Source organism: Austrofundulus limnaeus, unplaced genomic scaffold (genome assembly GCF_001266775.1).
Source record: "Austrofundulus limnaeus strain Quisiro unplaced genomic scaffold, Austrofundulus_limnaeus-1.0 Scaffold58, whole genome shotgun sequence".
Taxonomy (NCBI): Eukaryota; Metazoa; Chordata; class Actinopteri; order Cyprinodontiformes; family Rivulidae; genus Austrofundulus; species Austrofundulus limnaeus.
In genome coordinates, this window is record NW_013952460.1 from 1,152,503 (window position 1) to 1,174,014 (window position 21,512).

Below are 21,512 nucleotides of genomic sequence, written 5' to 3' on the forward strand. Positions count from 1 at the left end.
GGGGCGGCTGTCGCCGTGCAGCGCAGATGTCCTGCGTCTGACCTCAAAGTGCACGAGCTTCAAACTTCAGCGTTGGCTGCGATTTTGAAGCTGAAATCGCGTTCGGTGTGAACGCACCATTAGTTTCAACAGATTTTCTAGAGAGCCCCCCACCCCCCGTTAGTGGTTCACAACCCACAGTGAGGTTCCAACCTCAACCTTGGGAAGCCCTGGGCCAGATGACTCATCCCCATAAGAAAACAGGCACCTTATTCTTACTAAATAAAGGTCATGTGCAACCCTGCTACTTCAAAAATAAAAATAAATAAAAAGTTTTAGCCTAGAAACTTGTCCTCAGTCTTTGAAGCAGATGCAGACACCCTCACAACATATATTATTGCATTGCAAACAAAGTAGTTTGTTGAGTTAGTGCAGGTACTGGCTATTGCTATCCACACACAATTCCTGTCAATTACACACACAAAAAGACACTCTCGTGTAAAACACATCCACCTGACACTGTTTCATAACAAGCAAACAGGGGAGGGAAAAAAGAGGAAAGATTTTGTGTGTGTGTGTGTGGGGGGGGGGGGGGGGGGTCAACAAATCATTTAACTTACCAAACAGACTTCCAACATGTTCACAAAACTGATTCAGATTCCCTCCGAGCACCAAATGTTTGAAATCCACTTGTGAAGGAGAGGAGAAAGCTGCAGGCGTAAGTGGCAGGTATAGAGTAGCTGAAGTAGTGTGCGAAAGTTGAGTGTTTCACATGTGCATGTGTATGAGAGACAGAAAGAGGGAGAGAGAAAGAGAACTTGAGCCCAGACCGCCGAGCTGAGCGGGACCAGAGGTATGTGGTCAAAACACAACAAAAGCCGGTGCCTTGCTCTAGATTAAATATGCAGGAAGAGGCCCCTTTGCATAAACACAAACACTCGGCCGAGGAAGAACTGGCACAAAGCAGATGCCTGCTGAGAATCCTACCTGTCCTGGCCTCTTTTAATTAGACTGAAGCAGAAAAAACAAACATCCACACGAACATAGAAGACAGAATCAAAGAAGAGAAGAAAAATCTTTAAAACATCTTCAATGAAGAGCACAGCACTTTTACATTCTCAAATATATTTGGAATATTTCCCCATTTACAATATTTTATAACATTTACAAACGTGTCTTATTTAAAATTTGAACAAGCATTTCTAATTAAATAAAAATGATAAAATAATCTGATTTTACCTTCTGATTTTTGATCGATTGGGATCAATAATCACACCTCACCTGTAATATCTGTTATTTTACAACAGCGTACAGCAAAACAACCCAGACACGCACAGATCACAGCATTTACCATCTTTTTATGGTGTTAAAGCATGTTTTCCTCATAGGAATCAAACTAATACCTGCGATTTCTTGATTCAACAGTGACCAATATAGGACTATTATTTGATAATTAGGAGTAGCAAAGTGTAGATTAACTTTTAACAAAATAACTTATAAAAACATTTTTGTGCTAGTCAACTGATGAGTCTTTTTACGGCCAGTCTTTAAAATCAGAGCAGCCAATGGCAGATTTAAATGTTCTAAAATGTGTTTTTTTATGCGAYAAAAACTTGACGCTACTTTATCTGCTTAAGTAAAAAAAAACACTAATTTAACAACACGTATGACAACTTAAACACTAATAAACAACACTTTAATAAATTTAGAAACTATAAGAACAAATGCTGTTTTCTTTATTGCAGAACTGTTAAAGCATTTGACCAAATTCAACCTATTCATGTTTCAACTGTTTGTTATATTAAAACACAAGCAGCAGATACTTTATCTTAAATGACTAATTGTTTTTTTTTTTTCTTTTTTGGGGGGATAAAACAAATGACTGGGACATGTCTAGATAAAATTTAATAAAACTAACAGTTTTATCCAAACTATGAAGACTTCAACTTGAAACAGATTAATCACAGCTTAAAACTCTTAATTAAAACTTTAAATACTACAGTTTAATTAACTTATGTGGGTCGCTTCCTTTTTGGTGAAGTTTTTCATTAAAATGTCTTCCTTTCAAAAAAAAAGTACACCTTGACATTATTTTATTTATTCTTATATATAATTTTTTGCTAAACAACTCCTTAAGAAAAGATGAGAAACTAATTTATAGCAGCAGCTACTGGCCAACAACTGCATTTCTAATGACTCTCTTGCATCCCTTCTTCCCCTCTCCTTATATTCTTCTCATCTATCTGGAGCCATTTCTTTAAGGAGGAATGCAGAACAGTACGGAGTGATGAGAGTTGTGTGAAAAAAATGAAACAAACTGCCAGGAATATGAGCCCCTATCTGGAAAACGTAGAGTGGCGCATCAGATGCTGGGTGACACATAGTGAGGTGTGGCCAGTCAGAGACGTAATTTTCATGCRAAACTCTCTCAAATGGATCGGGGGGGGGACACTAGTTGACAGGAGGGGAGAGACAGGAARAGTTCCAGAGGCAAAAGACACAGGGAGAGAAAGAAGAGCAGGAATGAGACCTCTGGAAAATAAACAGGGTGTATGGTTTCAAAGGCGAGGGGGACACAGGCATTCCATTGTTCAGGCCAATTATCAGTGGAAAATAATAACAACAGATGGATCCAGAGCGGCCAACTTGTGCTGGAGCGCCCTGCCGCTGGAGAACAAATGATGAAATGTGAGAGTGCGGTTGGAGGGGCAGGAGGCGAGGAGGGGGTGGCGCTACCCCTCGTACCGACACACACCTCCACACACCAGATGTGAAGTTCCACAAGGACAGCTTCATATGTGCTCTCTRGCCACCACTTGTGCTGCGCAGCTTCAGTTCCAGACGATGCATCGGCCCGTCGCTGGTTAAACGGGGGGCATCTGAAACCACATGGTAGACATGGTTCCTGTGTTGCTGTGTAATAAATTCAAATCTGTGCATTCCTTCCACGTTCGGCAAAGTGGGGTCACTTGATTGCTTGTTGCTTTGACAATATGTAGCTTGGAATTAAGATAAATTTCCTCATCTTTCTCTGGCCCCGGATTTTCTCTCATTCAAATTAGCACGTATCCCCGATGACCTGTTGTGATGTTCTTATTTGATGTCCTGCAGCATGCCTAAYGCTCACAGACAGGCACATGCAACAGTGCAGTGGAGAGACAGACCTCATTGACTCTGCTTTCATTCATGGATCGCTCATATCATCCACAGACTGACAGGAGGGGAAAGGAGGGGGGGCTACAACCTTAAAACAAAACCAATCCTCTGTGCGCCTTGTCAAGGGTGGGAGATGTCTGCAGATACCCGTACAAAAGATATGCCCTTCCTTTTCACAAGAAAAGAGAAGTTTTCGTTTCATTAACTCCACACTAAAGCGTAATTATCTCCCCACAGACCTTAATCACCCACAGAAAGATAACAGAAGAAAAAGCAGTTTTTTTCTTCAGTCATTAAAGTTGTTGTTCCTTTTTCTTTCCTCCACTCTTTACTTGAGTCCATCAAACAACGCGAAGATTAGTAGGGGTTTGAGTAAAATGTGCTTTTCAAATATCGCTATTTGCAGAAGCTGATTTGGCTTAAATGTGTTTTTGTTCTCGTCGGTCAGTTTCACCAGTTGACCAACAAGAGCAATAGGTGAGAAAAACAGCTTTATTAAAAATGTTTGAAATTAAATCAGGCTAAAGACCGAGACATCACTTTAGAATTGTACATAATCTAAATGACTAACATTGCTTGGAGGAGCTTGTGATATTATACTCCAAATGACAAATCCCTGGAGGAATGTAGTGGAGGATTTCTACTTTTTCTATTTTTTGCCTGGATTTAATTAGCTTATGTGAAATAATTGCCATTAGCAAATCCTGTCAAATGGGGTTGAGGCATATTTTAGAAAAAAAAACATATTTTTGTACGATGAGGAGACAAAGGGTTTTCAAACAGGAACTGGCGGGGCATCAGCCATTTAGTGCACTGACACTGAGGTCGAGTTAATTAGACTATTGTCATTTTAATCAGGACAGCTCGACGGGCACCACTTCCTGAAAGAGTCAGTGGACTTTAAAGTGCTGAGGGATATTTATTTATTTATTTATTTATTTTGTGTGTGTACTGTACGTGTTGGACCCGGGGTGTCGTCCAACCATGGGTTACGGAGGATGGTCTGGTTCTCTCACATCCTCAGAACATGAATGAGACGCACCAAGGAAACAAAGGAGCCTGGAGGATCACCAGGGGAAACCCCGTGCCTCCGCTCCACTTGTGTCTCTGTTCATTTGAAAATAATTTAAATATCAAATATTTGAAATTATTTGCTTCTCTCTTGGCTATCAAATGTTGAACAGGGAATTTTTCAAGTCTGCCATTGTTCTCTTTACGCACATTAGCATTTAAAACATAATTAAAAGGACTATTTTCTAGGTGTTATGTTAGAGTAGCGTCTGATGATTTCTCTATTTTCCATGTGGTGTTAAGAATTGGAAGATTATAATAATAAACCAGAGATGGAATAAATTATGTATCAAACCTTTTCTCAGTACCATGATTTGAAGAGTTCAAATGAAAACTGACAACAGACTGGATTTGACCTGCTTTAGGCTCACATGATCAAAGCCTTTTTGTGCCAGTTGTGGTCAAAAGACAAAGAGTTAAAGAAAAAAAGGAGAAAGGCAGAGCCAATGTTATTTTGAGTTTAGCCACCAGCACTAAGAGCAAGGTTTAAGAGTTGGGGGGCTGCCAGTGGAGCTCTGCCAGTCAGCAGAGGTGATAAAGGGACCAGCTCGATATTAACATCAAAACATCTTTGCAACTTTTCCCCTGGCTGCAGTTCAGGTCATCCATGGACAAGGTGACAAAGGAGACCATCGCAGCTGAACTTCCCCATGTGGCGTGGCCGTCAGCCTCCAGGCAGAACTGGACGATGACATTTGCAGAACAAAGTGAACTAAAGCAATATTTCATATTCACCAACCTCAAGGGAAACAGCATTAAAAGAGGCTGAAGCAGCCCCCCCGCCACATGACTCCTCGCCACAGCTACAACGGCTGTTTGTGATTAAATTAATGGTTCCGTAAGATCATCAATTTTAACATTTGCCATTAATATTTCACACGGATTTAATATTAATCTGATCAGAAATTATCTTCCCTCAATAATTCAATACATGCATTAATAATGCAAAAAAATAGGATGTTCTGCGTAGTTGAGAGGGAAATACTGGAGACATTTATCCAGTAAAATGTGAGAAAATAAAACCAGAATAGTCCCATTAAAACACCAAAGTGGTAAACACAGAATATAGCAGCAACAAAAAGTGCCAGTAGCCAATAAGAACCATCTGAAACAATGTAACATATTAGTATAAACTAAACGTGTCTGACTGTGTTCTGACTAAACTGGCATAAACTATAAAGCATCGAATAAGAAATATGACAACCTCCTTGTTTCATCTTTATCTGATTTATAATCCGAGTTAAATGGACTGAGTAACCAGGGATTATGCCAGTTGATGTATTCACTAGTGCTGAATAAGAAGCTAGACAGCGAAGCCTCTGTGCCATTAAAAGCTGTGCTCTGCCCAAGTTCGTCTACAAGAGACTTACAGGGATTAGATGTTGAAATAAAGGCCTAATCTTTATTCGACAGGGAAGCTGATCTCTGGCTCCGTGGTCAACCCCTCGTGGTAGGCCCCTCTCCCTCACAACCAACGTTTCCTGCTCCTCACCTCTGGCTCATTTAAAGCTACATTTAGGCTGCACTCTTCCCTGTTTGAGGTCTCAATCTAATTATCGTGCATACCTTTTTTTTTCTCTTAAGTATGCAATAGCTCAGTGGTCAGAAGACTTATTCCATACTATTTTTCATATTATATGTCACTGTCTTACCTGAATGAAGTTCACTTTGATTATCTTATTTCTTTTCTTATTGTTTTTCAAAACAAAAGTGCTCAATGATAGAAAGAGCTATTTCATGCAGATGTATAGTCAAGACTTATAAACTATTAATCCCAATACTGGACAATAACATTACTCCATTTAAACACAAAGTTAAAATGCATCAATAAGCCTTCCTTCATTACAGGAAGGTGATTTAGAGCAGAAGTGAACCTCACAGGTTAGATTTAATGACATCGTGTGTTATAGTGGACACAGATGTCACTGTTTGGACTGGCAATCCTTCACCATGTTTGACCCTGTCAGACAGCGTCTGGGGTCTCACTGTCCCTCTTCCTCTCACCTTCCCTCTGACTTGGTAAGGTCTGAGTCTAACCTGCAGAATCACAGCAAACGATGATGAGAATGTGAAAAGAAACACAGTAGTGCAATAATTTGTGAATAAAACTATGATTTTGAAGGACAGACCTAGCCTGGTAAAACAAACAGACCCTTGTTCTTCACTTAGCTTCGTACAGAGGGTCTGGACCCTCGGTTATTGAGAAACCATTTCTTGCTGGAGGTGTGGACTCTGTTGAAGTTTAAAATGATTGGGTCTGATTTACCCAATCACTAACATTTGTATGCAGTGAACCAGCTCAAATGTGAAGGAAGCTAAGCTAAGAAGCTAACCAGAAATTGCCTGCGTTGTAAACAACCATCCCCTACTGGGAAGAGAGAAGTATTGAGCTGAACGAGATGACTGTAAATGAGAGCTGCAGGCTTTGTGAGACCAATTTAATTTAATTTGGAAGCCTTGTCAACACAGACTGGCTTCATTCACTTCCACCTCTGCCATCGCTAAACTACAGACAGACTAGAATGATGCAGAAAATTGAAAACTCCTTCTGTTCGCTGACTGGCCCGGTTGAAATTCTACCAGAAAAAAATATCAGCGGGAGAAATCGCAGATGGAGCAGAGAAGGGAGTTAAGAGTTCAGCAGAACTGTGTAGGGAGACAAGGGAGTGACTAGGATGGATTGAAAGGGATGTAATTTTTGTARGACCCTGCATCTTCTCATAGACATAAGCCATTTTTCCATCAGCGTTTTTTTGAAGTATGACATTAGAAAAGGTGGATGGATATGGCAAAATTCGCAAAACATTCCTCAATTTTGCCAAAAAGTATTTACGCTCACTTGGGGTGGTTTTTGGATTTTCCATAAAAGAGTGAATGCGCATGGAAACACATTTGCTGAATAGGTTTCTGACGTGCTGTCCAATAATTGTACCTGCTGTGGCTGCAGATGGACCCTCCTCCCGCTGTCGGTGTCTTCCTGGATCTTCCCGTAACGTGAAGAGAATTGTATTTCTTTTTCTAAATCTCCAGACAGCATGTAACATCAACAATACTAGCTGATATGACAGAATAATTACAACTGTCCTGATAGTAGCAACACGTTCCTGATAACTTTTTTTCATTGTCCTGAGATCCCTGTGAGTTTGTGACTTTACTTCCTGTTTACTACAGCCATGCGGAACATCATTGTCTGACGTAATTATTACACTTTGCGTAGCCTGATTGATTCGCTCCAAACCAGTAGATGAAAACATGTCTGATGTGATGATATTTCTTTTTTTGTGACATTTTCGAAGTTTGCTCAAAGTTTGCATTAAAATTGGATGGAAAGTAGGGCTGCAACTAACGATTATTTTAATAATCGATTAATCTGTTGATTAATTTTTCGATTAATCGGCCAAATCATTAAAAGGCTTAATTACATGAATATGAGTAGATATAAATTAAGTTAACTCCTTAAGGATGCAAGTTATTGATTAATGAATTAATCTGAAGTTGATTTATCCTATAGATTGATTAACAATTAATTAATAAGCAGCCATTTAAAAAAACAGAGTTTTCTCTTGAATCAAGAGGGTCTTCCCATAAAATGAAGGATTTTTTAAATAATCTCCTGAATTAAAAAACAGAAGCACATAATATATATTTTAACAATTTATTTTGCCAGGTATATTAAATATTGACTGAAAAAAAATGTGTATTTCCCATACATAAAACATAACAGAAATTTAATAGGTTGCTGAATGTGGAAAATAGATTAAAATAATAAAATGTGATTTTTAGATGTAAAACTATTATTAATTTATTATAATTAGAATTTATTTACATTTAACATTTATTTTTTCTCTAATTCTTTACTTTTTGTTTCATTCTTGTTGGTTCTGTTTGACTAAAACATTGTTTGACCCTAGGGCTGCCACAAACGATTATTTTTATAATCGATTAATCACCGATTATTTTTTTTCGATTAGTCAACTAATCAGATCATACGTTAATTGAATATAAAACATCCAGCTTATCGTGCCAGAATGCAGCTGCTATTATATAACCATGGTTAGATTTTAGCTATATGCTAGCTAAAAATAATTGCTGTGGAAGRCAAGTTCTGCTCTGCAGATATTACACAGGTTTCTCTTTCATTTTCTTAAAATGATCCCACACTTTTGAGCTCCGTTGTCAGGTAGCCATGATACCAGAGCCTGTCTGTATAATGTCTTGTGACGTCCACGGCCTACCCCAGTTACCACTACTGTGCATGTGTGTCAAGGACAGAAAGGYAGATGTGGCAGTGGAAGGTGTCAAAGCAGTTTGGAGAGAAAAACAAAGTAAAGAACAAAAAAAAAAAGAAAATGATTAATCGATTATTAAATTAGTCATCGATTATTTTATTAATCGATTAGTCGTTGATTAATCGATTAATCGTTGCAGCCCTAATGGAAACACTGCTATAGTTAGTGCTTGTTAGATCTGTTTTGTCGACTACGAAGTCCTTTATTCACACAGGCTAACACGCTCATAGCTTTGAATAAATAAATGGTTTGAATGGTTTTTCAGTGAACCTGTTGCTGTGTCAGATCTGAACACAGTTATCACATTCGCTTCTTTTCTTTTAAATACATTTTATATGTTTCCTTCAACGAGACTTTTTCCCCACTATCATTCGCTCGACTACAATTGTGGATTTGTTTTGTTCTCACTGTATCAAAAGACAAACGTGTTTCAGTTGAAAACACTTCAAAAGAGAGAAGATTTAGAGGTGCATTGAAAGCTTTCTCCTGTTAACTGCAGGACATTATCTACAGAGAAATGTTAAAACAAACTCAACAATTATCGTGCAATTTTCATATGACCAGCAGACAAAGGCTTTGTTTGTGTGCTCCACTACCTCCACTCGGTGTTTCTGCCTCTCCACTCTGCCTCTCTCTTCCTTGTGTTATCCGCGGCACACAGCAGCAAACAGAGTTGTATGCAAATACTAAAAGCCATAATGCATTACATTGTTTTGTGTTAACATTTGTATATTTAAATGGTGTGTTTTAGATCTTGATATTCTCATTTCAATTTCCATACACTGTGCATGCTGGTTGCGGACAGTTAAGTTTACCCCCATGGCAGCCTGAAAACCTTGCATTTGCATTTTTTCTACTCAATATGAGTTGGACGCGGCATCATTTGTATGAATATGTTCTTGCTGCTTGTTAAAAATGTAAGTTACCTGTGTTTAATAAATGACGGCAGTGTGAGGCCCGTGTCAGAGCCACAGAGTTGGATGTGTAAATCACCCACGTACATGTCACTTAACCAAATTGGCAAAGCCGATAAGCCATATTTACATAGCAGTGTTGCAGGGTGTGATTGCTATCAGTAAAACTTCCCCCCACGCTTTAATGGAAAGTTGTAAAATAACTTGGTGAGGGCTACAGCTGCCCTCAGGAAAATGGCTCAATTACACCTGTAGATATAAACACTGGTGCGGCTGTCAGAGAGGTAAACAGATGTGGGGTGACGGACTGTAGTACGCACTCAGTCAAGCAGCTGTTGTTACACCTTCATTCATTCATTCACGCTTTCTGATGATGGATTCCTGCTTCTCTCCCCGCCGCTCAACATGAAGCCACACTATTTGCTTATGGGGCAGAGGCTACAAGCAGATTAAGCTTCTCAGAATATCAATAACATATTCATTGTGTAAAGTCAACGTGCGTCGCTTTTTTACTGCCACTGTCAAACACAACAATCAGTTTGTGGTTGGCAGCGACTTCAGCTTTCAGGTCTGCCTGCTCTGCAGCAGAGCAGCACTAAAAACACATTTTTGGTTCAAATTTCTTCCCAAACTGCAAAAAGACAACATAAGAGCAGTCCAAAAAGGTTGTCATGTGATGTTATTTTGTCTCAGCGCTCTGTGTATTTGTACTCACACAGTGTATTGAAAAGGACACCCCCTCTGGCTGTTGTCTCATTGGGAGCCTACCTGTCACATGGCTGATATGACGCTCTTTGAATGCAGTGTGTACGTATGATCAGAGCCGCAATGAACACCCCCACATGACAAAGTGACTAGAGTGTCAAAGCGGCCCACAAACAGGCCTGTCCTTTTCCAGACAGGAAGCTGGGAGCAGCAGAGGCGCTGCCTTGTCTCATCTGCCAGCAGCGCTCGCTGCCTCCCTGCCTCATCACTGCGAACGTGTCTGATGGCGTGCACAAGTCCATGCTGGACGGCTGATTTGATTTCACCCTCTGTGACACATCTGTTGCTTGTCATGTTGCGTTGTGCCTGTCTGCGAGCCGAGCACAACCGGGGCAAACGTGCCTCTCATGCTTCCTTTCATGTTTACAAACAGGACCCTCGCTTACAAAACGGCCGGCATGGTCTGAAACGTCTGGAAGGTCAGGAGGCCTGAAGAGACGCCGTGTGCATCTGTGCGGTCGGTGCTACGAGCCATCACAGCTCATAGCCTGCTGCCAAAGTGCAGGCTGTACAACGTCAGGGCATTAAAGAAATGCATTATCTACTAACACGCACACTCTTTTAACACCTTAAATGAAAGTCAAATGTATTTCCAGTGCCGTGTGTAAAACTGAAAGAAAAAGGTATGGATCTGGGCCACATCAGTTTCTCCTTTCTATACATTACCTACAGAAAAYCAATTATTTCTCTCTCTTGTCTGATTTGGACAATTTATGAGAGTTGTAAATCAAATCTGTATCAGGTGTGCAATCTACACACTGTGTTCTTTATGGCTCTTTAAACCGCTTTTAGGAGTATTAAAAAAAGAAATAAAAAAATATCAAATTCAAGTCATGCAGGAGCTCCACTGTCAGCTTAAATGCACAAGCAATGACCATGGCTAATTGGATACATCCAATCCATCCATCTATGAAGTACACATGCTATATCAGCGAAAATCAAATGACATTGTTTCACTTAGTAAAAGCAGCCCGGCACCACAGGAGCAGAAAGGTATTTAATAATGAAATGCTGCAGTAGCTTAGGAGTGGTGAATTTACAATTCACATTTCTGTGTCCTTGTCTGTCCAATTAATATTCAAAAGTGCCATGTAATTACAAGTTTAGGATTCATTTCCATGCACAGCACTGCTGCAACTGTAAATTGCTTTAAAAAGTTTTGCTGTGGGAGTTGCTTTTTTTTTTTCCACTCACAGCTATTTTCCCCCCATTCATCTGATTGCATTTTTATTTAAATATTTTGATTAACAAAACATTTGGATAACAACTTGAGTAAAAAAAAGGACAAAATAAGGTTTGTGTGAACAATTTGCACGAGTATCAAACCCCAGCCTGTTATGTAAATGCAATCCCTCTTAAGAGGGTGGGGAAAAATTTGAGATGGCTCATTTACATCATCAAATGACACAACGCTCAGACTTTCCGTTTACTATCAAACTGTTTTTGCACACATATTAAGCTGGAAACGAGCATGGTGGAGTTCCTCCTTACTTAGCGAATATCAAAAATACTGCAGTTGAAAAAAAAATCGGGCTGATCCTCATCAGACCACAAGACAACACAGAGCAGTGCAGGAACAGTAGAATCACCCCGCTTCTTAAAAAACGTTTCCACATTGTTCAGTCTCAGCACATATCACCTCGCCCTAATTCAACCCGACCCGGATGTACACGGTCTCACTAGTTTTGCATGAGGGCTGCCTCGATGTAGGCAGGTCGTGAAAGTGCGGCCGCCTGAAACGTACCACCAACAATAAATAAAAGAACAAAAGGAAAAAAATTGTATAGGTCTTCTGGACGGGTTCTTCTCTAATGAAACGTTTTGTCTCTTCTCCAAGAGACTTCTTCAGTCTGAGAGTTTCAGGCAAAATTCAGGCTTTTRAGHCCTGCCTCCATGTGACTGATACTCACATCACATGGCTATCGTTSACACCTAATTAAYACYTATTGTTAACAGGGGGTGGAGTGATACTGCCAATGGCAGCGCTGTAGGAGGGGGACAGCTGAAAACGGAGGCCTCCACCTCTGTTTAATGATGGACGGTCTTTCTTCACAAAAATGGCTTCTTTTACTCCTCTCTCAAACCAACGTTCCTCTCTATCAAGAATGAGAACATCCTCATCTCTGAAACACAGACAGGATTCCATGCAACCTTCAGGTGAAAATGAAGACCSCAAACCCAGACCCAAACCAGTGGTTATTCCGTATGTTGCGGGTGTTTCGGAGAAACTGAGACGTTTATTTTCTAAACATGATGTCCCAGTAGCTTTCAAACCCCAAAACACATTACGGCAAAGGCTGGTTCACCCCAAAGATCCGGTGCCCCGGCACAAACAGAGCTATGTTGTATATGCTGTTAAGTGCCAGGAGGACTGCGACCAGTTATACATCGGGGAAACAAAGCAACCACTGTTCAAAAGAATGTCCCAACACAGACGAGCTACATCTAATGGCCAGAACTCTGCAGTTTTCACTCATTTACAGGCCAGCGGTCACTCTTTCAGAGATGAGGATGTTCTCATTCTTGATAGGGAGGAACGTTGGTTTGAGAGAGGAGTAAAAGAAGCCATTTTTGTAAAGAAAGACCGTCCGTCATTAAACAGAGGTGGGGGCCTCCGTTTTCAGCTGTCCCCCTCCTACAGCTCTGCCATTGGCAGTATCACTCCACCCCCTGTTAACAATAGGTATTAATTAGGTGTGAACGATAGCCATGTGATGTGAGTATCAGTCACCTGGAGGCAGGGCTTAAAAGCCTGAATTTTGCCTGAAACTCTCAGACTGAAGAAGTCTCTTGGARGAGAGACGAAACGTTTCATTAAAGAAGAACCCGTCCAGAGGACCTATACAATTTTTTTTCCTTTTGATTTTTTACCTGGATTACTGAGATGCATCAGGACAATAAATAAAAGAGAAATAAAGTCCCAAAAGGCTCACCATTCTCTGCCACCATTTAAAAAAACTACAGTTGTCCTGAAAGGACAGACTCCTGTACTGTCTGACCTCCTTAAGCCTTATGTGTCCTCCAGGTCCATTTAGTATATCCTGAGGTCCAGGCTGGTCCTAAACCACGTGTCAAACTCAAGTCCTGCAGGCCCCATTTGTTTTTCCCTAATTTAATAGAAAACTAGATTTTAAATCAGTTGTAATCTATAAATCTATAACACGTGCAAAAAAATAAACAAACGTAAAAGGTGAAATATAATAAGACTTGTTCGGCCCCTCAGTTGTTGGATTTRATTAACTGTGACCCCCTGAGTAACTTAGTTTAATAGTCCTGTATTAATGTCTCAAAATAAGCTGCTTTAAACCCAGAATTGACCATAATCTCCCATAAAGCATGTTGATTATGTTACCTGCAAAATGATGGCATCCTATGAATAGGTTGAGGTGACCAGGATTAAAAATTATCCAGCGAAATTCACCATGTAAATCTGCGTTTAGTTGTATTTTTACTGGCTATTTTTGCAATGGCCCAGTTGTACTGGGAAGTGGGAATTTCCCAGTAACAWGTCGCAAGTGGTACGTTCTAAAGCAGGGGTGTCCAAACTACGGCCCGCAGGCGTACCATTTTTATTGGCCCGCAGAAAATTCTGAAAATATAATTGAAAATGGCCCRCACAAGAACTTTGAGCTCAACTYTGTTGCRCTTCTCAGTTTCAACACTGGATGGAGCCAGCCACAGAAACGAAATTATAGAGAAGAGGAGAAGAGAAGAAGAACCTTTTTGTGACTGTGACACTGCGTTCAGTTTGAGTCTCCAGAAATGGCGGTGAGTGACAAAGCTTGTGGTTTTGATTTTTACTCGATAGCATGCGATGAGAGCATGGATGCCACAGACACCGTGCAACTGTTAATTTTTTTTGTGGGGAGTAGGTGATAATTTTTGCTTTACGGAGGAGCTGTTTGATAGGATGAGCCTAAAAGGCACAACGGCAGTTTTTAAAAGAAAAGGGCCGACCTCTTCGTGAACTAAGTGACCCTCTGTGGCTGGCAGCCCTGGCATTTTTAGTTGATCTTACACATCATCTGAATACACTGAACAAGAACCTACAAGGCAAAGAACAGCTGGTGCCACAACTGTATGCGCACATGAAAGCCTTCTGCGTAAAGCTCCGCCTGTTTGAGACACAACTACGAGTCTTTAATGCTGCACACTTTCCTGCGCTGTCTGAAATCAAGTCTGCTTTTCCAAAGACCCATCTTTCTGCTAAAAAGGAGAAATATGAGTCTGTGATTAAATCTGTCGTGACAGAATTCAGCCAGCGTTTCCAAGATTTTTCTGGAATTTGAAGAACAAATCAAGCTGTTTTCAACCCCMTTSCTGGTGGATGCAGACAAAGTGTCTGCAGTTAGAACTGACCGAAATGCAATGTGATGATTCTCTGAAGAGTCAACATCAGCTTCTCTCCCTCCCTGAATTCTATCAGTCAGAGGTGAGTTTGAAATACACACATTATTGATGTATGAATGTATCTCATTATTACAGTCAAACTGATCCATTTATGTTTTCATTATTTTACAGAAAATGGTGTGAAGGACAGCTAACCAACCCCTCACCTGACCTTAAAACCCCCTCGGTACATTATCCCCCCCATGCGAAGACTAACCACAGTGACCTTATGCCCAATGGGTGAGTTAGAAATACACACATTATTGATGTATGAATGTATCTCATTATTACAGTCAAACTGATCCATTTATGTTTTCATTATTTTACAGAAAATGGTGTGAAGGACAGCTAACCAACCCCTCACCTGACCTTAAAACCCCCTCAGTACTTTATCCCCCCCATGCGAAGACTAACCACAGTGACCTTATGCCCAATGGGTGAGTTAGAAATACACACATTATTGATGTATCAATATGTCACTTCTAGTGTGTGGCCCGGCCCTTTGTTTATTTTTCTGTATTTGGCCCCCACTAAAAAAGTTTGGACACCCCTGTTCTAAAGGCTCCCACATACTCGGGCATACTGTGCACATTCCATGAGCCRCSCTGACTYYGCGCATATTGTCCGCGGATGTTTGAGACTTCATRCTCRAGCKTACTGACCGCCTGACGAATTCTTTAATTTCAAACAATTTCAGTCATGATATCAAAGATCAGGAGGAAGAGATAGTTTGCATTTTAGCTTTAAAACAATAAAAGAAAAAAAAAGAAAGGAACTACCTACCAGAGCTATTTCCTCCCACAAATTTGTTGCTCGCTGAAAGTCTTTAAATTCCTTCATTGACGCGTCATAACGTTTTCTAATCTCCTCCATGAGACGGTTATTTCGTCCACAAATGACACCGATTCTCAACTTTATCAGCTTGGTGTCGCACCCAGAACAGTACATGCCACTGTGCGCACCGCGGACGTAAAAAATKGATCTCTGCGCGGACCAGTCCGCGTAYGTCCACTTCGAGTCCGCATTGAGTCTGCCTCGAGTCCGCGCGGACCTCTGCRGACCGAAGTGCGCCCGAGTATGTGGGGGCCTTTAGAACAGAGCTGAAAATGGGTGAGACCACCCAATGTAAAGAYGCTGAACCGACCTGGGCAGSGCCGAATCAAGCAAATGTACACGGCTGAATAGTTTCTGATATAGACAAAGTAGAATCATTCATGTAAAGCTTGTGTTCTAAGATCAGTCTTTCATTAGCCTCAATCTGACTCTGATGTGAACATGTTGAACTGAACACATGTACAGATTCCCCCCGTTTCTGAACCCCAAACACTCGACTCCTCTCTCTTCTCTGAGACCTGTACACCCAATTCCAGTGGAACTTTTACGAGTTAGCAGAGACTATTTTAAAAAAGGTGTCCACTCAGGCCTTCATTAGACACTATTTGATCCTTCAGCTGCTGAGCTTTATTAACAAGTATGCATTCAMATTGTTGTACGGTCAGATCAGTGTGACAAAGCTGACACACACCAAGAGAACTATGAAAAAACAAAACACTGAGTCTTTAATCGCTTTCCTGTTCATTGTTTTTCGGACAGGTTTTTTTWAAATCAAATTACTTCTGAATATTTTATTTTGAACATTCAAATATGAAAGGCCTCAGCATACAGTTTGCTTTAGCTTATGGCATTTCTAACTTTTATGCCTTACAAAATGTTTAGTGTTGTCTATAGAAATATATTGAAATCTCTTCAATTCCTTCAAAAATAATTTTCTCTTTGAAGTCTTTTTCAGCTACTAGCTCTGCTTTTTGTCTCCATTTTCCTTTTAGTAGCTACTGCTAAATTTATATTTTACCTTTTGTATTTTTAATGTCTTGCTGGTTTTAACTTTCAGCTACAATTTTGCTTACTAGCTACAATTATTAGCTACAAATTTGCTTTTAGCTACTATTTTGCTGGCTTTAGCCTTTTGTTACTGTTTTGTAAAATTTAGCTTTTAGCTACTGTTTTGCACGGTTTACTTTTAGCTATTGCTCTGCTAAGTCTAGCTTTTAGCCACTGTTCTGTTCATTGTAGCTTGATTTTGCTTGTGTTCTGCTCATTTACACATTTGAACTGTTTCAGCTTTTCTTTTCTTCAATAAATTTTGTGAAGTTCGTTCAGCACTTAGCATTCACACTGCGTTTTCACAGGAAATGCAAATTCTTCTAGTTTTTGATGTATCATCATGTCAGAGACGTGGGCTATGCAAAGCAAATTTTATGGTTGTTTTACAAAATTTAATATCAATTTTTGGCAAGCAACACTGTCAAAAAGTAAAATTTGATTAATAATAATAATAATAATAATAATTGGATGGATGGATGGATGGATGGATGGATGGAATAATAATAATAATAATAATAAGTCAGTTAAAATGAACCACAACAACACTGAAGTTCAGCCTAAATGCCAACATAAAATTAGATTTCCATCCAGCAGAACCAAACAGAATAGATGTAAACTACACCTGACCAAGGTCAACAGGGACTATAAAACAAACAGCAGGTTTAAGGTGAARTCTTCCCTGCGTGAAGGTTAGCCATGTTTCATGTTTACACTACACTACCGGCTTTGAAATTGTTTTGCGGTGCAGACTCTGCCCAGGGTCATTGTTTGTTTTTGAGGTGTTTATACACCACACAAGGAGTAATGACTTCTAGGATAGTCCGGGGATGCAGACCTGAGCCAGCTCCTGGCTGCACTGTCCTGAACTTGACAAGTTCACGGTTAACCTTTAACTGTCTGCACCAATAGGAGGCCCACTGACGAGCTTCGTCGCTGTCAGCACACTTTAAACATTCAAAACTTGTCAATGATCAACTGCATCGGGAAACAAGGAAGTTTGGTACTATGCAAACCATTTCTTATCTTTTTGTGGCATTCAAATCACAACACGTTTCATATTATAAAAAAAAAATGTATTTAAAACAACAACTTAGATCAAAACTTGAAGTGGTTGTGCTGATGTGTCTGTGAGGCACTTACTTTAATCTGTGGCTCCACAGGATGTCACCACTGAAGTCTCCTGGCTGGTCCAGCAAGCAGCACATACAGTAGATGGGAAAAGAAKAAGAAGTGGAAGAAGGAAAAAGAAGAAGGGAAATGTGTGTGGTTGGAGTGGGAGAATGGAAAAAAGAGAGAAAGTGGAAATTATTTAAAATACTCATGTGATAAAGAGGAAAAACAAAATTTTCCACAATTATCGTACTGATAAATATGCATTAAGATCATCTCTGATGTTCTTTTATATTGTGTGCACCTCTGAGTTACAGCAAGTAGAACAATAGTGAACAGAGCAAAAACAGGTCACTGTCAAATTAATATTCACTAGAACTAAATTTAGTACCTGCCTTTAAACATCCCTACATGCATATTTATCAGCTCAATAAAGAATTCTCTTGATCAAATAAATGTTGACATTTTTAAAAACTGTAACCGAGTCCAATTTAATTTAATAAAGGCTCTAGCACTTTTTAATTACTGGCTTCTGAAGAGTAAATTCCCTCTGCACGTTTGGAAAAATAATAAAAGACTATATTCTGTTTACATGAAACTCCATTACAGCGAGTTAGCAGAAGCCTCCTTGTGACCCGGCTTGATCACAACAATAAACTGCCCTTTTCCAATTATGAAACGTTAGGCTCCACTTTCTCATAGCCGTGCTTTGTCATTTAGTGCCCCATGTCCTCTCGCCCTAACTCCTTTCCTCCATTTGCAAACACACAAGAAACAAAACGGCAAAATGTGTTTCCTGAAAGGGAGGAGAGGTGGAAAAAGCCCATCCTGCCCCCTGAATAACCGCCGCCCCACCAGAGTCGACGCCACTGGCCTTTCTGCAGAGGCAGCAAAAGTTCTCCGAGAGCAGAGCATCTGCCAACTCAAACAGGGCTCATTCCCCTCTCCGTGGGCCGCCGGCCGCCCATGTGGGCCTGTGCCGGGCTTCCTGAGGGCTCGCTGCAGCTGGAGGATTTTGAATAAAGGTAACAGCAATGTCACAGCTACTGTAAACTTTCTGGGCTGCTCCTGTCAGCAGGACATTCACAATCAAAGCAGAAATAACCCCACCTAAATTGCAACGCATTGTTATTTTTTTTATTGTTTTTTTTTTTTCCACCGGCTCCAAGTCCAAACTTCCCACAAATCACAAAGAAAGTACACAGGTGAGAGGGCAGTTACTGTTCCCTGATCTCACCAAACTAAATGCCAGGAGAGCAGGAGTTACGGCCTGAAAATCTGAGTGATTTGAAAGCGATTAGTCTTATTTTCTTGTTGAGTGCTTGACACTGAAGACGAAACCAGAACAATCACGCTAGCTGACTTTTTTTTTCTGCTGAATTTAGAAACACTAATTAGTTTTGCTCTCATAAAGCCAACCTGAAAACGACCAATTAGAACGTGAAAATGAGATGTGCAGTGGAAACAACTTCAGTGTGATGACTTTCACACAAACTCAGGATGATTGGCACGCTGCCTGCTAATCTTGATGTCACGTACACACACTAATCACACAGCCGTTTGCTTAGTTAGAGGGAAACTATTACAGATCTGTATAGCCACATCAAAACGTGGCTGGGCAGTCTGGCCACGCAGATGTCTGAAGCACCAGGCTGGGGAGAGAATATAACCCAGCAGGCCGACCACAGCACCAGCTGGTTTCAACTCAGGGCCAAACAGTTACCCCCTCACAGGTGCCGTGTTTCTATGAATTTCCTCTTTCAAGGGTAATAGAATACTTTCATTGCAAGTGCTATTGTTCCATTCTAATGACAGGGGCGAGTACCTGCAGGAATTTATGTCTCACAAACAACGTAATTAACCGAGTGCAATTACTTCATGTTTCACCGGTCATCAAAAGTAGATATAAAACTTTCAGAAATTATCAGTTTGCAAGAAATTCATCTCTATTCCCCAAGCACACAGTGGCAAGTGTTTCATCACTGTCGGACTGAAGACGGATGGGCTGTCAGTGCTTTTCCCCATCCAGAATCCAGCTCCTGGGCTGGGAAGTGGCTAAAAAAGGCCAGGTAACGCTTTCCAGGCCCGCACTTTTACTAGGAGTAATTCTCAGATGTCAGATCGCTGCCAACGTCCTTGCAGCCAATGGCAGAGAGGCCAGTAAGTTCACATTAACTGCAGAGTGTAACCTGCACTGAACATCTGCTCATGAATGAGAGCGCTGCCCACTAACACAGCGAGCTTGAAGCCCACTTATGAAAAATTCAACGTTCTCCTCATTGGCACGCTTGTTTTGCAGTATTCTCCTGAGCCCACAGAATTATATTAAGAGAATTTCAGCGTGGCCTGGTGTATCTGAGAGAACAGCTGGCGCTGAAAAGGGATCTGCTGCTTAGCGAGAGCACTGGGAGTTCACACGGGATCTGCYTTCTCCTACACCATTTGTCCTTGAAGGAAGAAATATCAGTGTTAAGGACCTAGGTAACAGTAAGGCTACGTCTAACTGATTACACCACCCGTGTGTGCTAAAGCAGACAGAGCATAACCAACGAGGACAGGAATCGATGTGGAATGAAACGAAAAGACAGAGGGGCAATTGGGACAATAAGTAGCTCCCCCATGAGAGCCATTCAGAGTACCTCTTTTTTGTTTGTCTTGTTTAGTTCATTAGATTGTTAACTAGGAGGAATCTGCCTCATGTCACAGAATAATCAGAAATTGTTTCAGAAGACAATTAAATCATAAAGTTTGCAAAGTATGTCTAATTCTACAAATCTGRCCTCTGATTCCTGCAATCATACCCATTCCATCTATTATCTTCTTTACCTGCTTCTTCCTTTCAGGCTCACTGGTGTTCATATCGAGCAGTCACTGTGCAAGAGGCAGAGTACACCCTGGACAGGTAGCACATCCATCACAGGGACACATCGAGACAAACAACCATTCACTCACTCACAACTAGGGACAATTTAGAGTTATCAATTAACCTACCAGTCATGTTTTTAGTCTGTGGGAGGAAACCAAGGTACCCAGAGAAAACCCACGCATGCACAGAGAGAACATGCACACTCTACCCAAAAAGGTCCCCAGCCAGGTTTCAATCTGGCAACCTTTTTGCTGAGAGGCAACAGCCCTACCAACTGAGCCACCTGTAATCTTATGCTTCATGATAATAATGGAGACAGGATTCTAAAATATGTACTAGGAATGCGCGATATAAACGATATACTGTAGAAACGATATAAATTAGTCCTATGATAGAGATCTGTAGTCTACCGACCAACCGCGCAATTCTTTTTGATGATGTAACCAGCTGGAGTCAAAACAGAGGAAGCGGGAAGCAGCGTGGCTGAGAGCGCAAATGAAGAGGGGAAAAACTTATCCAGACCTGGTTCGGGTGTGTGAAAATGAACGCCGAACTGTTTACATGTTTACGTGACGGCGCGTCCTCCGGTCGGATGCAGACCGACCACACTGCCTGCTGCGGGAGGAGCGCGCGCCGCTGCATGTGTGAAGGGCTCGACACACGGGAGGCGACGTCGCTCGCTCTCCATTCATTTCCACACAGCGAGACGACTGTCAGTGCAGGTGACGTCAGTGCTCAGGTGGGACGCACAAAAATCAGTCTGGACCTCGTTTCTCCTGCCGTCATAGCGCGACGACGCACGGCCGAATGCACGCACACTGCGTGCACTCCAAAGCACGACTATAGTGATTGTCACCTTGCCAGAACGCACACAGATTAAACAGGTGGAGTGCAGAAAAAAATAATCTGCAAAGTGTGTAGAAAGGAATAAATACAAACAATTTGTTTTACCACCTTAAAACGAAGCAGGTGATTCCAAACACAACACCCAATGGATGCAGATATCTATTACATTAAAGTTATTGTGTGTGTGTGTGTGTGTTTGTTTGTTTGTGCGCACGTGTGTGTGTGTGTGTGTGTGTGTGTGTG

At 40.9% G+C, this 21,512-nt stretch overlaps 1 protein-coding gene across 5 annotated transcripts in view; it reads right to left on the bottom strand.

Moving 5' to 3' along the window:
* foxp1b (forkhead box P1b) overlaps positions 1 to 21,512 on the bottom strand; it is a 230,273-nt gene that overhangs the window by 142,130 nt on the left and 66,631 nt on the right. For all 5 annotated transcript variants that reach the window (XM_014009469.1, XM_014009467.1, XM_014009470.1 and 2 more), the window contains one exon: positions 17,588 to 17,631. The gene's annotated coding sequence lies outside the window, so the exon portion shown is untranslated. The remainder of the gene's footprint in view (positions 1 to 17,587; positions 17,632 to 21,512) is intronic.